Here is an 18,942-nt window from a genome sequence, read left to right as displayed (position 1 = left end):
AATGTACCAGCTTTATTTTTTTTCTTTTTTTTTTCCTTTTTTTTTTTTTTTTTGTATTTTTCCGAAGCTGGAAACGGGGAGAGACAGTCAGACAGACTCATGCATGCGCCCGACCGGGATCCACCCGGCACGCCCACCAGGGGGCGATGCTCTGCCCCTCCGGGGTGTCGCTCCGTTGTTACCAGAACCACTCTAGCGCCTGGGGCAGAGGCCAAGGAGCCATCCCCAGCGCCCGGGCCATCTTTGCTCCAATGGAGCCTTGGCTGCGGGAGGGGAAGAGAGAGACAGAGAGGAAGGAGAGGGGGAGGGGTGGAGAAGCAGATGGGCGCTTCTCCTGTGTGCCCTGGCTGGGAATTGAACCCGGGACCCCTTGCACACCAGGCCGACGCTCTACCATTGAGCCAACCGGCCAGGGCAAATGTACCAGCTTTAAAAATAAAAACATTGAAAAAAAATTTTCTCCTTAAGAATGAGAGTTTATAAACTGCTTACTAATTATACTATGAAGACTAAAAATAAGTTTCAAAAATACACTTTGCTTTGCCTGAACATTGTATTTTAAGGCTTCTGACACCCAACCAGAGGATAAGAATTATCTTTGTGCTAAAAAAAACCCAAACCAGTTAACCAATCAACATTTAGTATTTGATGTCACATGTAAAACTTCTACATGGTCAAGTTTGTTAAATGCCTGTAATACATCACATAAAACAGATACTCTGTTAAATTATATGTTATTTGAACAATGTTTAAATTAAGACAATAATGAGGGTGGATTATTATTAGCTCATAATGATTTAACAATAACTTGATTAAATTTTCTTAATGTATGTTATATTCAAGGTGTACAAAACCTCAATTTGTGAACATGGAGTTAAGAGAATAATCCTTTTATTTTCCACAGTAGTATAACATTAAAATTTTTTTTGAAAGTATTTATTTAAGCCAAACTCAGAAAATGTTGAGAAGCTAGATCTCAAATGTTCTCTGTGCCACCTCACCCGCAGATGTTGTAAGGTACCAAAAGCTACAGAATTAATATTAATATTTTGGGAGGCTTAAATAACATTTTATTAATTTGGGTTAAGGTGTACAGAGAAATTGTGAGAAATAGTCTCTGTACTGTGTGATTGGCATGACCAGGATGGCCCTTGGCATTGTATTGTAAATGCAAAGGAGAGGAAAACATGGATTCCCAGACATTCCACCACGCCTGTGGGGAAAGGGGTGAATGGCTAGCCAGGTGCAGGAAGAGAAAAGCCAAAATAAACCTTTTCTTATAGCAATGAGCCATTTGCGGGCATTTGTCCCCACAGAAACTACCTCTCCTATGTAAATGCGTGTGGTTAACATGTGTGACTCTGGACAGAGAGATGGCAGATAAACACTAAATAATATCAGGAATGCCTTTAAATATGTAAAAAGATATCTTTCTACCATTGTGTTGACTTGCAAATTTTGTTTTCTCCAAAATGATGTATGGCTTGCAAATTGTACATGGTCCTATCATGTTAAAGGACATATGACTATAACCAATAATGGTAAGGGGCTCCTAATTACAATTTTTGCTTCTCTACTTCCCACTTACAAAACTATAAAAACTAGGTAGAACAAAAGGCCGGCGCGCTCTCCCTCAGACTTCTGTCGGAGTTGCCACCGCTTGGTCAAGCTAGACAATAAAGCTTTGATGTGTAATCGACGGACTTTGTTTGTGTCTTCAATGTTTCCGGTCCCTCTGGATTAAGCTTAACACTCTCTAGTATAACATTTTTTTTGAAAGGGGTGGGTGGGGGAAGACAAGGACAGATAGACAGGAGGGAAAAGAGATGAGAAACATCATCTCAAAGTTGTGGGACCTTATTCATTGATTGCTTCTCATACATGCTTTGACTGGGGCGGAGTGCTCAAGCTGAGCTAGTAACTCCTTGCTCAAGCCAGCAACCTTGGATTTCAAGCCAGTGACCTTGGTATCATGTTGATGAGCCCATGCTCAAGCTGTCAATCTCAGGATTTCAAACTTGCTCTATCCACTGTGCAACCACCGATCAGGCCCTCCCTAGAATAACATTTTTTAAAAAGTGATTTCTGTTTTTTTGAAGCTCAATACAATATGATAGCTGGTTTTTTTCTCTAATTAATGTTGCCTTGCAACCTGGACACAGTAGAGGAGTGCTCCAAAATTATATCCTAAGAAATATTTCTTTTTCTAAAGTGTGTTTGCTAGATAACTAATGTCTGAGGAAAAAAATACTAGTTTCCTCAGACTGATGTAACATATTTCTAGGAAAGATAAAGAAAATGTATGCATTAAAGTTAAAGAAAACCACATGCCCACTATCAGAATGACTAAAATTTTAGGAAGACAGAAAACACTAGGTATAAGGTCTCTGGAAAGTTCTGTCCATTTTTGGAATAAAAATACAAATTTTTCTTACCGTCAATAAATTTTATTAAATAATATAACTGCCATTATTATTAATGATTTGTTGCCAGCATGAGGGCAATTTGTATATCTCATTTTTGAAAAATGTTTTATCTTTTGATGCAAAAAATTGAACCAGTGCTTGTTTGATATCCTCTTCATTTTTGAATTTTTGCCCTTCAAAAAATTTTGTAAGGACAAAAACAAGTGATAGTTGAAGTCAAAGGGTGCTAAGTCCAAGGAATATGGTGGATGTGACAGACATGCTTCTGTAGCATTTCTTCCTTGTTGAAATTTGTAAAAATTACAGTGGCGTAAATGAACTTTATCAGTAGCCATGGGTACACTATCACTTCACACATAAGACTAATGCAAATCAACTTTGTTTTAGTTAATTTGCTACGTCAGTATGTATACATTAAGTGATAAAAATAGAGAGGTACACATGCGCCAAATAAACATGTGCTTACGTGTTGAAACTTGTTGTGATAGAAACGGACAGAACTTTCCGGTAGCCCTTATATTTGCAAGGATTCAGGAAAATGGACTTTGTATATGGCTGATGAGAGTGTACTTTGCTACAACCACTTTGGAAAATAATTTGGTAGTATTCACTAAATCTGAACATATGTACACCTTTGCCCAACAATTCTGCTTGAAGGTATATATCCAATAGAAAGGCATAAAAATGTCTCCAAAAAGCATAAAAATGTAAGGGAATGTTACAGACATCTTCGCCATGCAGCTCTGAGCTGGAAACAAAGCAAAAGTCCATGACATTATAATAAATTGTAGCACCATAACTTAGGAATTCTAACTAGTAATGACAATAAACAAACTACATTTCTGTGGAACAAAACAAATGCATCGCACAAACATAATATTGAGTAAAAGAGGCTAGACACAAAAAGTATATGATGTATGAATTCATTTATAGTTCAGAAACCACAAAGGCAAATTAAATATATGATATTAAAAAGAATAATAATGGCTACTGTTGATGTAGAGAGTAGCCTGAAGAGGAATTCTTTACATAGTTACATAGGTTTGTTCACTTTGTGACAATTCATTAAGTTGTACAGTCATGATTTGTGCAATTTTTTTTGTGTATGATATATTTACATGTTAGTGAAATTTATTTTAATTATTATTTTTTTTTACAGAGACAAAAAAAAGTCAGAGAGAGAGGGATAGACAGGGACAGACAGACAGGAATGGAGAGAGATGAGAAGCATCAATCATTAGTTTTTTGTTGCACGTTGCAACACCTTAGTTGTTCATTGATTGCTTTCTCATATGTGCCTTGACCGTGGGCCTTCAGCAGACTGAGTAACCCCTTGCTGGAGCCAGCGACCTTGGGCTCAAACTGGTGAGCTTTTGGTTAAACCAGGTGAGCCCGCATTCAAACTGGCGACCTCAGGATCTCGAACCTGGGTCTTCCGCATCCCAGTCCGACGCTCTATCAACTGCGCCACTGCCTGGTCAGGCTTTAGTGAATTTATTCAAGTTAAAGAAAAGAGAGACTGTCAGTTGATTCTAAAATATATGGATTCCACATTCTTTTTTTTTTCTTTTTCTTTTTTACAGAGTCAGAGAGAGGGATAGACAAGGACAGACAGACAGGAATGGAGAGAGATGAGAAGCATCAATCATTAGTTTTTCATTGTGCGTTGCAACACCTTAGTTGTTCATTGATTGCTTTCTCATATGTGCCTTGACCACGGGCCTTCAGCAGACTGAGTAGCCCCTTGTTGGAGCCAGTGACCTTCGGTCCAAGCTAGTGAGCTTTTGCTCAAACCAGATGAGCCCGCACTCAAGCTGGGGACCTCCGGGTCTCAAACCTGGGGTCTCGAACCTGGGTCCTCTGCATCCAGTCCACTCTTTCCACTGCGCCACCGCCTGGTCAGGCGGATTCCACATTCTTAAGTGTGGTGGTTAAGGAAACTCATTGACGGAATTAAATAGCACTCTATTTCATGCTTAAAACAATTAAAGGAGTGCCAACATCTGTGTTTAAGAATGAATTGAAATTCTTGTTCAAGATGGCAGATTAGGTAAATGTGGAACTCATACCGTCCCATGACCACATCAAAATTACAATTAAACAACCAACATTCAGAACCACCTGAAAGCAAGTTGAACAGAAGTTCTCTAAAGATATACAGAAGAGCCTGACCTGTGGTGGCGCAGTGGATAAAGCGTCGACCTGGAAATGCTGAGGTCGCCGGTTCGAAACCCTGGGCTTGCCTGGTCAAGGCACATATGGGAGTTGATGCTTCCAGCTCCTCCCCCTTCTCTCTCTCTGTTTCTCCTCTCTCTCTCTCTGTCTCTCCCTCTCCTCTCTAAAATGAATAAATAAAAAAACCAAAAAACTAAGATTAAAAAAAAAAAAAAAAGATATACAGAAGAAACTACACCAAGACTGGTAGGAGGGGCAAAGACATGCAATGGGAAGGATAACTCAGCTGCAAAGATCACCCCTGAGGAAAGACCTCTGCCTAAGATTTCAGTGCCAAGAGGAGAAATCTCTATAACTTCTGGCTGTGAAAACTAGCAGAGATTGTGGCTGAGTGAGACAGAGGGCTTCTGGAGTCCCAGGCATTTCTCTTGAAGGACCAATGTGCAGATTTACTTGGACTCACTTGCTCTGAGCGTTAGTGGTGGGGCAGCAGCTCAACAGGTGCCAGGGACATACAGGGAAGAACTGAATTATCTGGCTTTGGGATGAGTACTGGAGGAGTAGCTTTATTCCAGACAGAAGTGCTAACAGAAGCCATTGTTCCTTTTCTGGACCCTATTCCTGCCGTTGAGTGCCATATCTGAGTCTCCATCAACATAGCTAGTACTGTTCACCTACCCTAGTGATTCCCTGAGATCCCCACCACCACTATCACCAAAATGGGATCACCCAATTTGCTTCCAGTGGCTTTTTCATACAAATGGCATGTCTTGGCTCATGCTTCACATTCCTAAAGATCTCTCAAAGGTTTACAACCCCAAACAAGTACTATCTGGCTTCAGCATGCCCTGTACCTCTTACTAAGTGGTACCAGACCTGGAACTAGTGGCAGCAACCAGCCCTGGTTTTCAGCTTGGCCTCTTCCAGGACCCTTAAAGTCAAGCACAGGTAGCATTCATCTGCAGATCACTTTGTAGCTCATGTTAGGTGTCCCTGGAGAGGGCATAGGTGATGTCTGATATTGTCTTCCACTTCCTTGGAGGACCCAGAGCCAGAATACCAGGTAGACTGCTTCAGAACACACTGGCGCACCCCCAAACCACCTCTAAGAGTCACATACTCAGAGCCATGCTGAAGTGAGTCCTGCTCCATGGAGTTGGTCCTTAAATAGCAGCTCCTCTGCTGTAGTCATAGGCAGTCCTCACGGCTGAACAGCTTGGAGAGTGGGATTCATTCCCTCCCATTGATTTGCCAACAGCAATCAAGGCTCAATCATCTACAACAGGGGGGTGCACACAGCTCACATACAGGGGGTGGGAGAAGGGAATTGCACCTGGAGTGCCCACTTCAGGTGACTGGGGAAGCTGCACCACTGTGCGCTATGGGATACCTACTACATAAGGCCACTCTACCAAGACTGAGAGATATAGCAGCTCTACCTAATACAGAGAAGCAAACACAAGGAGGCAGCCCAAATGAAGAGACAAAGAAACATGTCCCAAATGAAAGAACAGCACAAAACTCCCCCCTCCAAAAAAACTAAATAAGATAGAAATAAACAACTTACCAGATGCAAAATTCAAAATGCTAGTTATCAGTATGCTTAATGAACTTATGGAAAGAGTAGATGCACTCAGTGAGAACTTCAACAAAGAGGAAACATAAAAATGGAGATAGAAAACATAAAAATGAATCAGTCAGAAATGAAGAATAACTGAAATGAAAAATACAGTAGTTTAGATGAAGTAGAGGACTAAATCAGGGATTTAGATGGTAAGGTAGCAGAAAACACTAAATCATAAAAGAAAAAAAGAAAGAATCCAAATAATGAGGGTAGTGTAAGGGGCCTTTGGGACAACATCAAATATACCAACATTGTATCATAGGGGTACCAGAAGGAGAAGAGAGAAAATAAGGAATTGAAAATCTATTTGAAGACATAATCATAGAAAACTTCTCTAATCTGGCAAAGGAAATAGACATACAAACCTAAGAAGCACAGAGGGTCCGAAACAAGATAACATCAAAGAGGCCCACACCAAGACACATCATAATGAAAATGCAAAAGTTTAATGATAAAGAGAGAATCTTAAAAGCAGCAAGAGAATAGCAGTTGGTTACCTACCAAGGAGCTCCAATAAGACTGTCAGCTGATTTCTCAACAGAAACTTTGCAGGCCAAAAAGGATAGGAGAGAAATATTCAAAGTGATGAAAAGCAAGCACCTACAACCAAGATTACTCTACCCAGCAAAGCTATCATTTATAATCAAAGAACAGATAAATGGCTTTCTAGACAAGAAAAAGCTAAAGGAGTTCATTATGTACTACCAAACTAGTATTACAAGAAATATTAGAGTCGTCCTTAAGAAGAAAAAAAGATAAAAAAAATATGAATAAAGTGATAATAAATATATATCCATCAATATTTACTTTAACTTAAAATAGATTAAATGCTCCAATCAAACGACATAAGATAACCTGAACTGTGGTGGTGCAGAGCATAAAGTGTTGACCTGGAATGCTGAGGTCGCTGGTTCAAAACCTCTGGCTTGCCTGGTCAAGGCACATATGGGAGTTGATGCTTCCTGCTCCTCCCTGCCTTTCTCTCTCTTTCTCTCTCTCTCTCTGTCTGTCTCTGCCTTTCTCTCTCTCTCCCTCCCTCCTTTCTAAAGTGAATAAATAAAGAAAAAATTTAAAAAAAAAACATAAAGTAGCTGAATGGAAGGACAAACAGAACAGAAAAAGACTTAAAGATATAGGTAACATTTTGACTATTGCCAGATAGAAGAGGAATTGAGGAGATAGATGAAAATGGTGAAGGAATTAAAAAGTACAAATTGGTAGTTACAGAATAATCATAGGTTAATAATCATGCTATGTAAAGTACAGCATAGGAATATAGTCAATAATATTGTTATAACTATGTATGGTGTCAAATGGGTACTCAATTTATCAGGGTCATCACTTTTTAAGGTATATCATGTCTAATTACTGGGTTGTACACCTGAAACTAACATAATATTGTACACCAACTGTAATTAAAAATTTTTTTAATTAAGAAAAAAGAATGAATTGAGCTGACTGGAAAATGGTCAGATAGGAAGTTGACACATGCCTCATGTGGCTGGTTTGTTTCTCATTTATCTATGCTCATGCCATACCAGCTATTACACATTTTGAATATTACCCCTGGATAGACCATAAGATTTTTTTTTCACGGCCAAAAATATGATCACCACCAGTGAATACACTGCATCGTGCATTAGATAATATTTAATTTAAAAATATATATTTAATTTTTAGAAGATATTTAAAAATTAAAAGAATGGAAATTTTCTATTCACAGATATAAGAGTTCCTGACCATTAACCTATGAAACTAAGCCACAATCCACACCCTGGATATTTCATTCCCATAAAAGTCTACACTGAAGATTCCCTGTGAGTGAAGAGAAAATATAGCTCAGAGGTCTGAAAACTTGTCCACCATGGTATGCCAAGCCTTTGTCTCTCACCTTGCCTATTTCATGGGCTGCTCCAGTGGTTTGTTCCACTAGTTGCTGATTTCATCATTTATACATGGGATTTTAAGAAGGCTCAGTCTTGGTAACCTGATAGCTGGGTTTGAGGTAAAAACTACTAAAATTAAAAAACTGTGCTAAACACAGTCTTCAATGTCTTATTTTTCTCCAAGATAAGATTTAATCATTTTTCCTTCTCTGAACACATATGACCTCTTTCTGAGCATACCCAACAATGCAAAGCAAAAGAATGTAAGTGGTGTCTCTTCCTTTGCCAAGAGATGCCTTGCATATAATACAGTGTGTCCATAAAGTCATGGTGCACTTTTGACCGGTTACAGGAAAGCAACAAAAGAAAATAGAAATGTGAAATCTGCACCAAATAAAAGGAAAACCCTCCCAGTTTCTGTAGGATGATGTAGCAGCATGTGCGCATGTGCAGATGACGACGTAACACCGTGTATACAGCAGAGCAGCCCACGGTCATGCCAGTCGAGATGTGGATGGTACAGAGGAAAGTTCAGTGTGTTCGGTGGCTCGCTAAATTTGAATCCATGACCAAAGTGCAACGTGAATATTGGCGTGTTTATAATGAAGCGCCACCACATAGGAATAACATTACTCGGTGGGATAAGCAGTTGAAGGAAACTGGCAGTTTGGTGGAGAAACCCTGTTCTGGTAGGCCATCAGTCAGTGATGAGTCTGTAGAGGCTATACGGGATAGCTACCTAAGGAGCTCTAAAAAATCTGTGCATGAACCCACATCGAACTGCACCGAATAGGTATGAAACTGGGAGAGTTTTCCTTTTATTTGGTGCAGATTTCATATTTCTATAGTCTTCTGTTGCTTTCCTGTGACCGGTCAAAAGTGCACCATGACTTTACAGACACACTGTAGTTATAAAAGTTATTTGAGCCTAACCAGGTGGTGGCACAGTGGATAGAACATCAGACTGGAATGTAGAGGACCCAGGTTCAAAACCCCAAGGTTGCTGGCTTGAGTGCAGGCTCACCAGTTTGAGCATGGGGTCACTGGCTTGAGCATGGGGTTGTAGACATGACCCCATGGTCACTGGCTTGAGCCCAAAGGTCACTGGCTTGAAGCCCAAGGTCTCTGGCTTGAGTCCAAGGTCACTGGCTTGAGCAAGGGGTCACTGCTCTGCTGTAGCCCCCAGGTCAAGGCACATATGAGAAAGCAATCAATAAACAGCTAAGGAGCTGCAACAAAGATTTGATGCTTCTCATCCTTCTGTCTGTCTGTCTGTCTCTCTCTCTCTCTCTCTCTGTCACACACACACACACACACACACACACACACACACAACAAAAAAGTTATCTGGAACTAATAATGAACCACAACTTTAGAGGTTATACTGAGCACTGCATGGTTCTCTCTCATATTATAGAGAGCCAATGTGTCTAAACCCAGATGCTGCTCTTTTAGAGGCATTTGCCACAAATAACAACAACAAGAAAATGGATGCTCCTAAAAAATGGACTTTTAATTTTTATAGACTTCTAATTTAATGAATTAAGAGATACAAGGATTTATAAACACTATCTCCCTGCCACACACACACACACACACACACACACACACACACTGGCACATCGCTATACAAATGACTTTAATGCTTCTAAATGTTGAGTCTGATCTCATGGACCTCACAGTACTGAGGAGAAATTCTTCCACCTGACATAATAAATGGTAATAATAATTGGACAGCAAGATGTAAGCGTTACATATCATGTTCTAAGTATGGAACACTCCAAAATTTCTTAGTAAAACAGTTTTGAGTTAATGCCATCCACTTTAATCTATTAAACAACTGCCACATAGTGACAATTATAATTATAGTTTCACAACTATACAGCTCTTGAATAAGTCAGTGGAGAAAAATATGCACACTCCTTGAAAAAATAATGCTACATATAGACTCAGGTAATATGGACCTTATACAAGTCATAGTAAATTTTTTTCAGAAAAGGGAGCCAAAGATAACCACCAAATTATATTAGAATGAATGTTGGCACCTATGTCTGTGGCTAAAACTTAAAAAAAAAAAAAAGATTAGAAAAATATTACTCAAGGAAACTTAAAATGGTAATTATTAATTTACTGATATGAAGCAATCATGCTGACTACTGATAAAATATTGTTTAAACAGGGTTGCTAAAGAATGTGGACAACTAATACATATGTATAAAAGACAATGGATAAAAGTAAAATCTCAGGAAGAAATACTTTGGAACTAATAAATTCAGATTAGAGGAAAATTCATGTTTGGGTGTAATAAGCGCCAAATGAAAATCACAGGGGTGTGGAAAAAGGGTGGGCTTTAACAAATCTAACCAAAAGTGACTTCACAGGCTGATCTGATCATAAATTCCTAACTGGGAAGGTCATGGTAGTCTCACCCCAGGCCTATAACTTCTTTCATGAAAGGTTTTAAGCCATCCCTGTCCATTGTTATTGTGCATCTAGGTTAACACACCTTTGAAATGCCAGAACTAATAACCCTCTCTCATGGGAGAGCAAATAATCTTGTTAACTATGCTGTAATTCAATCCTCACCTGCTTTTTCGTACCTTCATGTAATCTTCCTTATGTTCCTTCCTTAATTCCAAAGGTATAAAAGAAATTGCAAAACTCATTCTTTGGAGGATTTGAGATCTTGCTTCCCAGCATTGTTGTCAGCTTGACTCAAATAAATTCTTATACAATTCTCTACAGGTGTTGGTATCTTTATGTATGTGGGAAAAGGCATATAACCTCCTATTTATAAAGAAAATAGAAATGTTTAAATAGCATTTCTTAAACAACTGCCATTGATACAGCCAGCAGGCTAAGAAGTTAGAGTGGTTTAGATGTGAACACAGCAAAACTATGAAGTTCTGTCAGACTCATTGAGAAAATATTGAATCTTTGCTAGGAAATCCAAGAGAAGTAATGAGTAAAACATTCTTAAAATTGCAAAAGGTCTCAGATGCTCTAGTCTTGCTAGGGGAAATTGTGCTGACCATCCAATGTATAAGGTGTTCACAGTGAAGGGGCATTCGGTGTAGTCTAGTGTGCTGGTTAAAAGTGAAGCATCCAGCCAATTTTGGGGGTGTACTCCTCTTGGATCTGACAATACACAAGGAATGGTGACTAGCAGAGTACCTTTTCCCTCCAACGGCAATGAATGTAGCCCTAAAGAAAGTGTTAGGTTTTAATGTCATCTCATTAATATTTTTATGTTTGAGAATGATGGAAACTTTGAATTGAGGACTAGAGGATGCACTAAATGAAGTCAATTGGAATTCATTTTTCTTCACCATTCTTTTTCCTTTGTGGAACTTGAATCTTGGTTTTAATCTCTGGTCTAAATTTCACTGATTATATCATCTTGGGTTAGTGCAATTTTTTACATTTCACTTGTTTAATTTTATAAGTGGAGAAGACCATATTTTATATTTATTTCACAGAAGTGGTTTTAAGAATTAAATGGGACAATGTCAGAAACATATCTTACATTTAGTACATGTTCAGTGATTAATAATAATTGCCTTTATTGACTGTTTCTGACTTGCTTTATCTTCATAATCATCACAACACCCATCTAGGGTAGAATGGTTTGTTGTTGTTTTGTTTGTTTTACATATTGCATCAAAGAGAAAACTTCAGGCTCAGAAAAGTTAAGATCCAAAATCACCCAACTAGTCAATAATTGATGATGGATTTGAAGCCTACAGAACTTTAAAATCTGTGTTTTTTTACTGTTATGCTATACTGCGCTCTTCAAGTTTAAAGCAAAAATAAAACAAAAACCTTCACAGCATATAGCCATATAGCATGATCACCAAAACAACAAAGCTAGTATGTGAGCCTGTGCCAGGAGTCTGCTACAGAGAGGAAGTACCCCAACCTCCTTACTCCCCATTACCACCCAGCCCCACCAATGAATGCTGCCTACTCTTTAAGGCTGTGTTCCTTTAAAGATTCCCTTTGCATGTAGATGTGAGCACAGAGAATCCAGAGGGAAACTCAAAAGCAGGTATAGGTTGTACCACAGTTTTCTAAAGTCCTTGAACCAACCATTCTTTTAGTTGTTGACAGAATTAAGGTTTCTTTCTGCTGCTCAAAGACATTATTTCTGGTCTGACTGTTTATAAATGTCCCTGCTGCAAACTGATATACAGAAGGAGAATACTGACTAACATCATTTTCCACTGTGTTTGCCAAAATTTTAACTTGTTGAATGAAAAATAGGTTGGTTTTGATATAGTTGCACTCATATCTTCAAAAAAGACCTTATGCTATCAGATTTACGGGCATAAAAATTCCCTGATGTTTTTTTTTTCTTTCCTCATTGTTGCTTGCCACATTCCACTTAAGTATATTCCCTGAAGTTAGTTGCAATCTCTGTTTCTTTAACTTGCTACAGACCCTGGCCAGGAGTAGTAGCTCCCGTTTCTCAGTTTCTTCCCTTACTTTAATCCTATTTCAACGCCTAAGTGAAAGATCCCCTCAGAATTCTTCCCTGTGTATAAATGGGAATAGGAAAGAGGTACATTCTGGTTGTAGATATTATGAGTTAATAATTGGAAAGAGAAAAATATCTAGGTCATGCATTGCTTGTTTTAGCAGAAAATGAGTTATTTGGCTACTAGTCAAGGATTAGTAGAAAATCCAGGACTCTTTCAAAACAGAATGAACAAAATGTAAAATTTTGTGCTGCAGAGAGTGAGGCCTGTGCAGAGTTCTTAACTATTTAAAGTGTACTACCCATTGCATCCACTGATAGACCTTAAACAATCTGATGTTTGAACTAGGATGCAAAAGAAAAACAATCCCCTGACTTGTGGTAGCGCAGTGGATAAAGTGTCAACCTTGAATTCTGAGATCACTGGTTCAAAACCCTGGGCTTCAGAGGTAGTAGAAGGAAGGAAATAATAAAGATCAGAGCAGAAATAAATGACATAGAGGCTAAAGAAACAATACAGAGGATCAATGAAACCAGGAGCTGGTTCTTTGGAAAGGTAAACAAGATTGATGAACCTTTAACCAGACTCACCAAGAAAAAAAGAGAGGACTCAAATAAATAAAATTAGAAATGAGAGTGGAGAAATAACAACTGACACAACAGAAATACAAAATATTGTAAGAAAATACTATGAAGAACTGTATGCCAAAAAACTAGACAACCTAGATGAAATGGACAAATTCCTTGAAACATATAATCTTCCAAAAATTAATCTTGAAGAATCAGAAAACCAAAACAGACCGATTACAACAAATAAGATCGAAACAGTTATCAAAAAACTCCCTAAAAAGAAAAGTCTTGGGCCAGATGGTGTCACAAGTGAATTCTACCAAATATTCAAAGAAGAACTAACTCCTATCCTTCTCAAGCTATTTCAAAAAATTCAAGAGGAAGGAAGACTTCCAAGCTCATTTTATGAGGCGAGCATAATTCTGAATCCAAAACCAGGCAAAGACAACACAAAGAAAGAAAATTATAGGCCAATGTTCCTGATGAATTTAGATGCTAAAATCCTCAACAAAATATTAGCAAACCGGATCCAGCAATATATATAAAAAATATCATACACCATGATCAAGTGGGATTTATTCTTGGGAGGCAAGGCTGGTACAATATTTGCAAATCAATCAATGCGATTCATCACATAAACAAGAGGAAGGAGAAAAACCACATGATAATTCCAATAGATGCAAAAAACATTTAATAAAATCCAGCACCCATTCATGATCAAAACTCTTAGCAAAGTGGGAATACAGGGAACATGCCTCAACATGATAAAGGCCATTATGATAAACCCACAGCCAACATCACACTCAATGGGCAAAAATTAAAAGCAATCCCCTTAAGATCAGGAACAAGGCAGGGGTGCCCCCTTTCACAACTCTTATTCAACATCGTTCTGGAAGTCCTAGCCACAGCAATCAGACAAGAAAAAGAAATAAAAGGCATCCAAATTGGAAAAGAAAAAGTAAAACTATCTTTATTTGCAGATGATATGATATTGTATATAGAAAACCCTAAAGTCTTAGTCAAAAAACTACTGGACCTGATAAATGAATTCAGCAAAGTGGCAGGATTTAAAATTAATACTCAGAAACCAGAGGCATTTTATACACTAACAATGAACTGTCAGAAAGAGAAATTAAGGAAGCAATCCCCTTCACCACTGCAACCAAAAAAAGAAAGTACCTAGGAATAAATTTAACCGGGGAGATTAAAGATTTGTACTCAGAAAATTATAAAACACTGATAAAAGAAATCAGGGAAGATACAAACAAGTGGAAGCATATACCGTGTTCATGGTTAGAAAGAATAAACATCATTAAAATGTCTATATTACCCAGAGCAATTTATAAATTCAATACAATACCAATTAAAATACCAATGACTTACTTCAAAGATATAGAACACATATTCCAAAAATTTATATGGAACCAAAAGAGAAGATGAATAGCCTCAGCAATCTTGAAAAGAAAGAATAAAGTGAGAGGTATCACACTTCCGGATATCAAGTTATACTACAAGGGCATTGTACTCAAAACAGCCTGGTACTGGCATAAGAACAGGCATATAGATCAATGGAACAGAATGGAGAACCCAGAAATAAACCCACACCTTTATGGACAACTGATATTTGACAAAGGAGGTAAGAGCATACAATGGAGTAAAGACAGCCTCTTCAACAAATAGTGTTGGGAAAATTGGACAGCTACCCGCAAAAAAATGAAACTAGACCACCAACTTACACCATTTACAAAAATAAACTCAAAATGGATAAAAGACTTAAACGTAAGCCATGAAACCATAAGCATCTTAGAAGAAAACATAGGCAGTAAGCTCTCTGACATCTCTTGCAGCAACATACTTACCGATTTATCTCCAAGGTCAAATGAAATAAAAGCAGGATAAACAAATGGGACTATATCAAACTAAAAAGCTTTTGTGCAGCTAAAGACAATAAGAGCAGAATAAAAAGACAAACTACACAATGGGAGAACATATTTGACAATACATCTGATAAAGTGTTAATATCCAAAATTTATAAAGAACTTGTAAAACTCAATACCAGGAAGACAAACAATCCAATCAAAAAATGGGAAAAAGAAATGAATAGACACTTCTCCAAAGAGGACACGCAGATGGCCAATAGGCATATGAAAAGATGCTCAACATCACTAATCATTAGAGAAATGCAAATTAAAACCATAATGAGATATCATCTCACACCAGCCAGAATGACGCTCATCAACAAAACAACACAGAATAAGTGCTGGTGAGGATGTGAAGAAAAGGGCACCCTCCTGCACTGCTGGTGGGAATGCAGACTGGTGCAGCCACTGTGGAAAACAGTATGGAGATTCCTCAAAAAATTAAAAATCGAACTGCCTTTTGACCCAGCTATACCACTGTTAGGAATATACCCCAAGAACACCATAGCACTGTTTCAAAAGAAGAAATGCACCCCCATGTTTATGGCAGCATTGTTCACAATAGCAAAGATCTGGAAACAGCCCAAGTGTCCATCAGTGGATGAGTACATATATACTATGGAATACTACTTAGTCATAAGAAATGATGACATCAGATCATTTACAACAACATGGATGGACCTTGATAACATTATACTGAGCGAAATAAGTAAATCAGAAAAAACTAAGAACTATATGATCCCATACATAGGTGGGACTTAAAAATGAGACTCAGAGACATGGACAAGAGTGTGGTGGTTAGGGGAGAGAAGAGGAGAGGGAAGGGGTTGGGGGTGGGGAGGGGCACAAAGAAAACCATTTAGAAGGTGAGGGAAGACAACTGGACTTTGGGTGATGGGAATGCAGCATAATCAAATGTCAAAATAACCTAGAGATGTTTTCTCTGAACATATGTACCCTGATTTATCAATGTCACCCCATTAAAATTAAATAAAAACAAAAACAAAAAACCCTGGGCTTGCCTGGTCAAGGCACATGTGGGAGTTGATACTTCCTGCTCCTCCCTTCTCTCTCTCTCTCTCTCTCTCCTCTCTAAAATAAATAAATAAAATTTTTAAAAAAATTTTTAAAAAGGAAAATAAATCTTCTGTCTGTCTTTGTGGCAGCCCAGATTAAATAGAGGACTACATCTGCAGATGAAAATAATAATAATAATAATAATAATAATAATAATAAAGTATACTACTTAGTTATGTGATTCAGCTCAAGCACCCCAAACTTTGGGAAGTAAAGGATTCTAAATTTTTCTGAACACAGAGCTGTGCCTTTTCAGGGCTGAAATTAAAAGAGAAACATCAAGTGTTTGAAATTTGAAAGATAAATGTGAGAAGCAGTAGGGAGGGATGGTGGGAACAGCACAGGACCATGGGGGCACACAGGGATATTTCATGCTGAAGAAGCAAAGTGCTGAGCAGGGCATCAGGAAGATTCACCCAGTCCTAGTCCTAGACACTCCACTCTCAAGTTTCCAAAGACCTTCCAGAATCAAACTATGTGCAGCCACAATACTTTTGGGTTTCGTGCCATTTTCTTTATTACAATAGTCTGTAGACATAAGATCATGCATGGAAAGATAAGGCAGAGAAAAGGGCAAGGAGAAAAAAAAATGCCATGAGGTTAAGAGCAAAATATGAACAGAGTGAAACAAACTTTAAAGGAAAGTCTAAATGAAGAAAGGCAGCAAAACTAATGAGCTTTTGTATTTACCCACTTAGGATGAGAATTCCTTTTTTTTTTCTCACAAGTTGTTTATTTTTTAGCAGATGATCTGAGGGGATGGCACCTAAACAATTGTAAGTTTGTCTTGGATAAGCATTAGAAGTATTCAATATAAAGTAGAATTATCAAATTCTTTTCTGAAGTTTTGTGGTGTGGGAGGAGAACATTTACTATAAAGATTATTCAAATCTATTTTAGTAATTAGTTATTTTCCCAAAGCACCCAAAGTAAATTAAAATAAAATTATAAGTTAGTAGCAACTTATCATCATCAACTTATACTGATATTGGCAACAATAATAGCAAATCAACCTAATTTATTTTATAGAGATAAAAAATAGTTCACGATTCCCAAGATCTTATTTTGCATAACCTGACAAAAATTCATCAGAATAGTGGTTTTATTCTTACCTTGTGATCTTGTTTTGATATCTCTCCTGAAAAGCTGTAGCTCTGTGTTCAGAGAACTTGCCGGTTCTATTTATTGCCCAACATTTGGCAGAGAACCAGACCTCCGCGGAAGGGAGATCTGAGTGGGTGGGATTTTAGGTTTTGAGTTACATGTAAAAAGCCAATAGAGAGATCAACCTGTCAACATCTGAGATTTGCAGCTTTCTTCCCATCTTCATCTTAAAATTAATCCAGCAATTATGAATTTTATGGTGTGTGTGTGTGTGTTTTTAACTTTCAACTCACATCAGAATCATCTCACATGCAACCCTCACCCCATCTCCAACTCACAATCTTTCTCATCTTCCTCTGCCCTGCCACACATTTCAATTTCAGCTCCCTTCAGAATTAAACTTCACAACTTCACCTTCCGTGCTATTTATTTAGAAACTCCTTGCCATTTATATTTTCACTTTTGGCAACTAACTTCTTCATTTACAATCTTTACTAAGAAGTCAGTTTATTCTTCCAAACTCCTTTATATGTAGTCACTCCCAATTGCTTATCAGCAATATGTAGTTTATCTGCAAATGAAAGTTCTCAGACACTCCATGCATCTTAACATACTAGACCTGTCTCTTTGTTCCCCATTGTCCAACTATCCCTCAAATTTCACGGAAGATACTGCTTTTTGTTGCAAAAGCAAATCTTGAACTGTAGATCCCAGCTCTTCTTACTTCACAAGAAATTTTGCTCCTCCGGCCCTCTCTCCTTCTCTTTTGGCATCAGTCTGTATAACCATAGCAGTTATATATAACAAAGAAGTGAAGAGATACTTTTAAAAACTTGGGCCGTTCTACAGCTTAAGATCATACATCAAAAGAAAGACTGCTGTTGTACTTAGAAGGATATTGTGAAGGGGCTCTTTGTTAAATACACGCAACTTAGCAAGCCCCAACAACCATCCAACCCATAAATTTAAAAGGATTGAATTTGAAACAAAGGGGCAGGGAAAATAATGTTCTGTATAATTAAATAACAGGAACCTTTTAATTTTACTCTTGGCGTACTGAGAAACAGGACTTTATGGTTCTGGAATCCAAGGGAAAGTGAAAATGAGATAGCAACATGTAGCTGGCCAGGAATTGGGAAACTTATTACTGTAATAGAGTTATTTTGGAAAAAAACAACTGAGAAACCAAGGACCACTGAAGTTTGTTACTCAGTTTAAAGGTGTGTCCTGTTCTTTGTAGTAATGTCCTTCTGTCATCTCCAAATGTGAGTGATTATCTGCTACAAGCTATATATAGTGTTGTGTTTATGAGGAATGAAGGTTGTATCCACTATTCCGGTAAAGCAGTGAAGATAGAGATAGAAAGCAAGCAGGCAGGAAGCCAAGATGACTATTCCTGATAAGGAATTGAACTATGTGAGGTAACTGGGAGGGAGAGGTGACAAGTAGCAACAAAGGGAGTACCATCATAGTCTACTCTGGGAATTCTTACAAATACCAAGATTACAAGGGGGAAATAGTGTAGCTTTATCATGCATGCTGAACTCTTGATTATTATAAAATATCCGTCTTTATTTAAGAAATCTATCTTACAAGTGATATATGTGTTTTTTTTAAACCAGTTAGACTATCATTTGTCTTTGAACTGGAATAGTCTATTTACATTTATTGTAATTATTTATAT

The 18,942-nt window shown here is 37.9% G+C and overlaps 1 protein-coding gene and 1 pseudogene across 3 annotated transcripts in view; one reads left to right on the top strand and one right to left on the bottom strand.

Annotated features, from left to right (window-relative positions):
• Positions 1 to 18,942, bottom strand: part of IL33 (interleukin 33) — a 73,257-nt gene that overhangs the window by 44,719 nt on the left and 9,596 nt on the right. Inside the window, exon 1 of one of the 3 annotated variants that reach the window (XM_066257223.1) lies at positions 17,267 to 17,337. The exons of 1 other annotated variant lie outside the window; for it this stretch is intronic. The gene's annotated coding sequence lies outside the window, so the exon portion shown is untranslated. Of the gene's footprint in view, positions 1 to 10,697; positions 10,716 to 17,266; positions 17,338 to 18,942 lie in introns of those variants that run through there. One more of the 3 variants, XM_066257225.1, reaches the window with a different exon arrangement.
• On the top strand, positions 16,191 to 16,269 carry LOC136327467 (small nucleolar RNA SNORA31; annotated as a pseudogene).

This window comes from Saccopteryx bilineata, chromosome 2, assembly GCF_036850765.1.
Source record: "Saccopteryx bilineata isolate mSacBil1 chromosome 2, mSacBil1_pri_phased_curated, whole genome shotgun sequence".
NCBI classification, from domain to species: Eukaryota; Metazoa; Chordata; class Mammalia; order Chiroptera; family Emballonuridae; genus Saccopteryx; species Saccopteryx bilineata.
The sequence above is the reverse complement of the archived record's forward strand: the minus strand, read 5'-3'. Positions and strand labels throughout refer to the sequence as shown.